Source organism: Triticum aestivum, chromosome 1D (assembly GCF_018294505.1).
Source record: "Triticum aestivum cultivar Chinese Spring chromosome 1D, IWGSC CS RefSeq v2.1, whole genome shotgun sequence".
In the NCBI taxonomy this organism is placed as follows: domain Eukaryota; kingdom Viridiplantae; phylum Streptophyta; class Magnoliopsida; order Poales; family Poaceae; genus Triticum; species Triticum aestivum.
The window spans coordinates 465,749,990-465,759,205 of record NC_057796.1 but is presented as its reverse complement, the minus strand read 5'-3'; positions in this window follow the sequence as shown (position 1 = coordinate 465,759,205).

Here is a 9,216-nt window from a genome sequence, read left to right as displayed (position 1 = left end):
TTTTCTAATGTCAAGTATCGTTTCCTTAGACCATGAGATTGTGCAACTCCCGGATACCGTAGGAATGCTTTGGGTGTAATAAACGTCACAACGTAACTGGGTGGCTATAAAGGTGCACTACAGGTATCTCCGAAAGTGTTTGTTGGGTTGGCACGAATCGAGACTGGGATTTGTCACTCCCTATGACGGAGAGGTATCTCTGGGCCCACTCGATAATGCATCATCATAATGAGCTCAGTGTGACTAAGGAGTTAGTCACGGGATCATGCGTTACGGAACGAGTAAAGAGACTTGCCAGTAACAAGATTGAACAAGGTATAGTCATACCAACGATCGAATCTTGGGTAAGTAACATACCGATAGACAAAGGGAATTATATACGGGATTGATTGAATCCCCGACATTTTGGTTCATCCGATGAGATCATCGTGGAACATGTGGGAGCCAATATGGGTATCCAGATCCCGCTATTGGTTATTGGCCGGAGAGGTGTCTCGGTCATGTCTGCATGGTTCCCGAACCCGTAGGGTCTACACACTTAAGGTTCGGTGACGCTAGAGTTGTTATGGGAAATAGTATGTGGTTACCGAAGGTTTTTCGGAGTCCCGGATGAGATCCCGGACATGACGAGGAACTCCGGAGTGGTACGGAGGTGAAGATCGATATATTGGACGAAGGGTATTGGAGTCCGGAATTGTTCTGGGAGTACCGGGTGAGGACCAGCGTGACCGAAAGGTGTTTCTGAGGCCCCGGCAAGCGTTGGGGGGCCTTATGGGCCAAGGGGAGGGGGCACACCAGCCCTCTAAGGGGCTGTGCGCCCCTCCCAACCCCTCTGACGTAACCTGGAGAGGTGGGGACGCCTCCCCTAGGGCAGCCGCCCCTCCCGGCTTGGGGGGCAAGTTCCCTAGGGGTGGGGGCGCCCAAACCCATCTAGGGTTTCCCCTGTGGCCGCCGCCCCTCCCCTAGGGAACCCTATGGCGCCTCCTCCACCCCCTTCCCCCCTATATATAGTGAGGGAGAGAGAGGGCAGCCGTACCCCTTCCCTAGCGCAGCCCTCTCCTCCTCCATCTCCTCCTCCTCCTCCGTAGTGCTTAGCGAAGCTGTGCCGGAGAACCACGAGCTCCATCGCCACCATGCCATCGTGCTGCTGGAGTTCTCCCTCAAATTCTCCTCTCCCATTGTTGGATCAAGAATGAGGATACGTCGCCGGTTTGTACGTGTGTTGAACGCGGAGGCGCCGTCCGTTCGGCGCTAGAGCGGATCTTCCGTGATTTGAATCGCTGCGAGTACGACTCCATCAACCGCATTCTTTGTAACGCTTCCCCTTAGTGATCTTCAAGGGTATGAATATGCACTCCCTCTCTCTCGTTTCTAGCATCTCCTAGATTGATCTTGGTGACACGTAGGAAAATTTTGAATTATTGCTACGTTCCCCAACAGTGGCATCATGAGCTAGGTCTATGCGTAGGTTCTATGCACGAGTAGACCACAAAGTAGTTGTGGGCGATGATTTGTTCAATTTGCTTACCGTTACTAGTCTTATCTTGATTCGGCGACATTATGGGATGAAGCGGCCCGGACCGACCTTACACGTACTCTTACGTGAGACAGGTTCCACCGACTGACATGCACTTGATGCATAAGGTGGCTAGCGGGTGTCTGTCTCTCCCACTTTAGTCGGATCGGATTCGATGAAGAGGGTCCTTATGAAGGGTAAATAGCAATTGGCATATCACCGTTGTGGCTTTTGCGTAGGTAGGAAACGTTCTTGCTAGAAACCCATAGCAGCCACGTAAAACATGCAACAACAATTACAGGACGTCTAACTTGTTTTTGCAGGGTATGCTATGTGATGTGATATGGCCAAAGGATGTGATGAATTATATATATGTGATGTATGAGATTGATCATATTCTTGTAATAGTAATCACGACTTGCATGTCTATGAGTATGACAACCGGCAGGAGCCATAGGAGTTGTCTTAATTTATTGTATGACCTGCGTGTCATTGAAAGCGTCATGTGATTACTTTACTTTATTGCTAACCGTTAGCCATAGTGGTAGAAGTAATAGTTGGCGAGACAACTTCATGAAGACACGATGATGGAGATCATGGTGTCATGCCGGTGACGAAGGTGATCATGCCGCGCCTCGAAGATGGAGATCAAAAAGCGCAAGATGATATTGGCCATATCATGTCACTTTATGATTTGCATGTGATGTTTGTCATGTTTACATCGTATTTGCTTAGAACGACGGTAGCATAAATAAGAAGATCCCTCGCTAAAATTTCAAGAAAGTGTTCCCCTAACTGTGCACCGTTGCGAAGGTTCGTTGTTTCGAAGCACCACGTGATGATCGGGTGTGATAGATTCTAACGTTCGCATACAACGGGTGTAAGCCAGATTTACACATGCGAAACACTTAGGTTGACTTGACGAGCCTAGCATGTACAGACATGGCCTCGGAACACAAGAGACCGAAAGGTCGAACATGAGTCGTATAGTAGATACGATCAACATGAAGATGTTCACCGATGATGACTAGTCCATCTCACGTGATGATCGGACACGGCCTAGTTGACTCAGATCATGTATCACTTAGATGACTAGAGGGATGTCTATCTAAGTGGGAGTTCATTAAATAATCAGATGAACTTAATTATCATGAACATAGTCAAAAGGTCTTTGCAAATTATGTCGTAGCCTATGCTTTAGTTCTACTGTTTAAGATATGTTCCTAGAGAAAATTTAGTTGAAAGTTGATAGTAGAAATTATGCGGACTGGGTTTGTAAACTGAGGATTATCCTCATTGCTGCACAGAAGGCTTATGTCCTTAATGCACCGCTCGGTGTGCTGAACCTCGAGCGTCGTCTGTGGATGTTGCGAAACATCTGACATACACGTTTTGATGACTACGTGATAGTTCAGTGCGTAATGCTAACGGTTTAGAATTGTGGCACCAAAGACGGTTTTGAAACGTCGCAGAACATATGAGATGTTCCAAAGACTGAAATTGAGATTTCGGACTAGTGCCCACGTCAAGAGGTATGAGACCTCTGACAAGTTTCTTAAGCCTGCAAACTAAGGGAGAAAAGCTCAATCGTTGAGCATGTGCTCAGATTGTCTGAGTACTACAATCGCTTGAATCGAGTGGGAATTGATCTTCCAGATGAGATAGTGATGGTTCTCCATAGTCACTGCCACCAAGCTATTAGAGCTTCGTGATGAACTACAACATATCAGGGATAGACATGATGATCCTTGAACAATTCGCGATGTTTGACACCGCGAAAGTAGAAATCAAGTAGGAGCATCAATTGTTGATGGTTAGTAAAACCACTAGTTTCAAGAAGGGCAAGGGAAAGAAGGGATGCTTCATGAAACGGCAAATCAGTTGCTGCTCTAGTGAAGAAACCCAAGGTTGAACCCAAACCCGAGACTAAGTGCTTCTATAATGAGGGGAATGGTCACTGAAGCAGAACTACCCTAGATACTTGGTAGATGAGAAGGCTGGCAAGGTCGACAGAAGTATTTTGAATATACGTTATATTACTGTGTACTTTACTAGTACTCCTAGTAGCACCAGGGTAATAAATACCGGTTCGGTTGCTAAGTGTTAGTAACTCGAAATAAAAGGCTACGGAGACTAGCTAAAGGTGAGATGACGATATGTGTTGGAAATGTTTCCAAGGTTGATGTGATCAAACATCGCACGCTCCCTCTACCATCGGGATTGGTGTTAAACCTAAATAATTGTTATTTGGTGTTTGCGTTGAGCATAGACATGATTGGATTATGTTTATCGCAATACGGTTATTCATTTAAGGAGAATAATGGTTACTCTGTTTATTTGAATAATACCTTCAATGGTCTTGCACCTAAAATGAATGGTTTATTGAATCTCGATCGTAGTGATACACATGTTCATGCCAAAAGATATAAGATAGTAATGATAGTACCACATACTTGTGGCACTGCCATTTGAGTCATATTGGTATAAAACGCATGAAGAAGCTCCATGTTGATGGATCTTTGGACTCACTCGTTTTTGAAAAGATTGAGACATGCGAACCATGTCTATTGGTATATATGCATGAAGAAACTCCATATAGATGGATCGTTTGGACTCACTTGATTTTGAATCACTTGAGACATGCAAATCATACCACATGGGCAAGATGACTGAAAGGCCTCATTTTCAGTAAGATGGAACAAGAAATCAACTTGTTGGAAGTAATACATTTTGATGTGTGCAGTCCAATGAGTGCTGAGGCACGCAGTGGATATCGTTATGTTCTTACTTCACAGATGATTTGAGTAGATGCTAAGTATATTTACTTGATGAAACACAAGTCTGAATTATTGAAAGGTTTAAGTAATTTCAGAGTGAAGTTAAAGATCGTCGTGACAAGAGGATAAAATGTCTATGATATGATCATAGAGATGAATATCTGAGTTACGAGTTTGGCACACAATTAAGACATTGTGGAAATTCTTTCACAACTAATACCGCCTAGAACACCATAGTGTGATGGTGTGCCCGAACATCATAACTGCACCCTATTGGATATGGTGCATACCATGATGTCTCTCATCGAATTAACACTATCGTTTATGGGTTAGCCATTAGAGACAACCGCATTCACTTTAAATAGGGCACCACGCAATTCCATTGAGACGACACCGTATGAACTATGGTTTAGAGAAACCTAAGCTGTTGTTTCTTAAAAGTTTGGGGCTGCGACGCTTATGTGAAAAAGTTTCAGGCTGATAAGCTCGAACCCAAAGCGGATAAATGCATCTTCATAGAATACCCAAAACAGTTGGGTATACCTCCTATTTCAGATCCGGAAGCAAAAGTGATTGTTTCTAGAAACGGGTCCTTTCTCGAGGAAAAGTTTCTCTCGAAAGAATTGAGTGGGAGGATGCTGGAGACTTGATGAGGTTATTGAACCGTCACTTCAACTAGTGTGTAGCAGGGCACAGGAAGTTGTTCCTGTGGCACCTACACCAATTGAAGTGGAAACTTATGGTAGTGATCATGAAACTTCGGATCAAGTCAGTACCAAACCTCGTAGGTCGACAAGGATGCGTACTACTTCAGAGTGGTACGTAATCTTGTCTTGGAAGTCGTGTTGCTAGACAACAATGAACCTACGAGCTATGGAGAAGCAATGGTGGGCCCGGATTTCGACGAATGGCTCGAGGCCATAAAATCCGAGAGAGGATCCATGTATAAAAACAAAGTATAGACTTTGGAAGAACTACTTGATGGTCGTAAGCAGGGCCGTCCAAGGCCATGTGCGAGCAGTGCGACCGCACTGGGCCCCCAAGTTTCAGGGGCCCCAGATTTTGGGCCTTGTAATATTTTCTGGTAGTGTATTTTCTTTGTTTGCTGTTGGGCCTGCCGGCCTTGTTTGCTCGCCCGAGCGCCTCCCAAACTCTCTCCTGGTCCCTGCTCCTGATCAATTAGATCGTCGCTTCGTTTCGAGTATTTCTCGAGTCGCCCGCCTAGATCATACGCTTGCCACCAGTTTCTCAGACAAAAAAAACAGCTTGCTGCGAGCGACATCGCAAGGACCAGGAGGGCAGGGGCCATGGTGCAGAATTTGTGCCACGAATTCGAGCAGAAGTCATGGCTAAACTGGGCGCCCACACCACCAAGCAAAAAAGAAGGAGCCGCTGGCTGAGCGCAAGGCTAAGGCCAGATCGAGCAGGATATTTAATTTACGCATCACCGACCAGTCAATGTCAATCGCAGGTGCGCACAAGCCATACAAGATTTGGTGAAGTATTTGGGGAAGATAGTTCGTATGATATATTCCCAAATATTGTACGAAATAACACATATATAAAGCATACAGTTTAACTGGGAGTTTGCATTCAGTGCGAAAAAGTGAGAGCATGCTTTAGCAATATTTATTTTTAGGGCCCCAATTCACATTTCGCATTGGGGCCCCGAATTTCTGGAGACGGCCTGGTCGTAAGGCTGTTGGGTGCAGATGGATTTTAAAAGGAAGACGGACAATGATGGTAAGTGTCACCATTAAGAAAGCTTGACTTGTCGTTAAGATGTTTTCCGACAAGTTCAAGGAGTCGACTACGATGAGACTTCTCACTCGTAGCGATGCTAAGAGTCTGTTGGAATTATATTAGCAGTTACTGCATTATTTATGAAATCTTGTAGATAGGACGTCAAAAAACATTGTTTCCTCGACAATTTTCTTGAGGAAAGGTTGTATGTGATACAACCAGAAGGTTTTGTCAATCCTGAAATATGCTAACAAGTATGCAAAGCTCCAGCAAATCCTTTTAAGGAATGGAGTAAGCATCTCGGAGTTGGAATGTACGCTTTGATGAGATGATCAAAGATTTTGGGTTTATACAAAGTTTGAGAAACTTGTATTTCCAAAGAAGTGAGTGGGAGCACTATAGAATTTTTGATGAGTATATGTTGTTAACATATTGTTGATCAGAAATGATGTAGAATTTCTGGAAAGCATACAGGGTTATTTGAAAAGTGTTTTTCAATGGAAAACCTGGATTAAGCTACTTGAACATTGAGCATCAAGATCTATAAGGATAGATCAAAAACGCTTAATAGTACTTTCAAATGAATACATACCGTGACAAGATTTTGAAGAAGTTCAAAATAGATCAGCAAAGAAGGAGTTCTTGGTTGTGTTACAAGGTGTGAGTATTGAGTAAGACTCAAGACCTGACCACGGCAGAAGAGAGAGAAAGGACGAAGGTCGTCCCCTACGCTTTAGACGTAGGCTCTACAATATGCTATGTTGTGTACCGGACCTGAAGTGTGCCTTGCCATGAGTTAGTCAAGGGGTACAAGAGTGATCCAGGAATGGATCACATGACAGCGGTCGAACTTATCCTTAGTAACTAGTGGACTAAGGAATTTTCTCGATTATGGAGGTGGTAAGAGAGTTCGTCGTAAAGGGTTACGTCGATGCAAACTTTAACACTAATCCGGATGACTCTGAGTAGTAAACTGGATTCGTATAGTAGAGAAGTTATTTGGAATAACTCCAAGTAGCGCATGGTAGCTGCATCTACAAGATGACATAGAGATTTGTAAAGCACACACGGATCTGAAAGGTTCAGACCCGTTGACTAATAACCTCTCTCACAAGCGAGATATGAACAAACCCCATGGGTGTTGGATTCATTACAATCACATAGTGATGTGAACTAGATTATTGACTCTAGTGCAAGTGGGAGACTGATGGAAATATGCCCTAGAGGCAATGATAAAATGGTTATTATTGTATTTCCTTGTTCATGATAATTGTCTATTGTTCATACTATAATTGTATTAACTGGAAACCGTAATACATGTGTGAATACATATACCACAACATGTCCCTAGTGAGCCTCTAGTTGACTAGCTCGTTGATCAATAGATGGTTATGGTTTCCTGACCATGGACATTGGATGTCATTGAGAACGGGATCACATCATTAGGAGAATGATGTGATGGACAAGCCCCAATCCTAAGCATAGCACAAGATCGTGTAGTTCGTTTTGCTAGAGCTTTTCTAATGTCAAGTATCGTTTCCTTAGACCATGAGATTGTGCAACTCCCGGATACCGTAGGAATGCTTTGGGTGTAATAAACGTCACAACGTAACTGGGTGGCTATAAAGGTGCACTACAGGTATCTCCGAAAGTGTTTGTTGGGTTGGCACGAATCGAGACTGGGATTTGTCACTCCCTATGACGGAGAGGTATCTCTGGGCCCACTCGATAATGCATCATCATAATGAGCTCAGTGTGACTAAGGAGTTAGTCACGGGATCATGCGTTACGGAACGAGTAAAGAGACTTGCCAGTAACAAGATTGAACAAGGTATAGGCATACCAACGATCGAATCTCGGGTAAGTAACATACCGATAGACAAAGGGAATTATATACGGGATTGATTGAATCCCCGACATTTTGGTTCATCCGATGAGATCATCGTGGAACATGTGGGAGCCAATATGGGTATCCAGATCCCGCTATTGGTTATTGGCCGGAGAGGTGTCTCGGTCATGTCTGCATGGTTCCCGAACCCGTAGGGTCTACACACTTAAGGTTCGGTGACGCTAGAGTTGTTATGGGAAATAGTATGTGGTTACCGAAGGTTTTTCGGAGTCCCGGATGAGATCCCGGACATGACGAGGAACTCCGGAGTGGTCCGGAGGTGAAGATCGATATATTGGACGAAGGGTATTGGAGTCCGGAATTGTTCTGGGAGTATCGGGTGACGACCAACGTGACCGAAAGGTGTTTCGGAGGCCCCGGCAAGCGTTGGGGGGCCTTATGGGCCAAGGGGAGGGGGCACACCAGCCCACTAAGGGGCTGTGCGCCCCTCCCAACCCCTCTCACGTAACCTGGAGAGGTGGGGGCGCCTCCCCTAGGGCAGCCGCCCCTCCCGGCTTGGGGGGCAAGTTTCCTAGGGGTGGGGGCGCCCAAACCCATCTACGGCTTCCCCTGTGGCCGCCGCCCCTCCCCTAGGGAACCCTAGGGCGCCTACTCCACCCCCTTCCCCTTATATATAGTGAGGGAGAGAGAGGGCAGCCGCACCCCTTCCTTGGCGAAGCCCTCTCCTCCTCCAACTCCTCCTCCTCTTCCGTAGTGCTTAGCGAAGCTCTGCCGGAGAACCACGAGCTCCATCGCCACCATGACGTCGTGCTGCTGGAGTTCTCCCTCAACGTCTCCTCTCCCCTTGCTGGATCAAGAAGGAGGAGACGTCGCCGGGCTGTACGTGTGTTGAACGCGGAGGCGCCGTCCGTTCGGCGCTAGATCGGATCTTCCACGATTTGAATCGCCGCGAGTACGACTCCATCAACCGCGTTCTTTGTAACGCTTCCGCTTAGCGATCTTCAAGGGTATGAAGATGCAGTCCCTCTCTCTCATTGCTAGCATCTCCTAGATTGATCTTGGTGACACGTAGGAAAATTTTGAATTATTGCTACGTTCCCCAACAGCTTCGATGCTGGGAGCTCTTCGGGCGTGTCGCCGCTTTCGGTGAAGAGGGAGCCCGACAAGCTTCGCCGCTCCGCGCCGTCAAGAGGGGGCCTATTAGGGATATACCCCATGGTATGACCCGGCCGTCACTTGGCTTGAGGACGACCTCGTTATTGGGCCGCGACGCGCAGTCAAGAGGAGCAACTCTATCAGATCCCCTATATCCGGTTAGAAGACAAAAAATC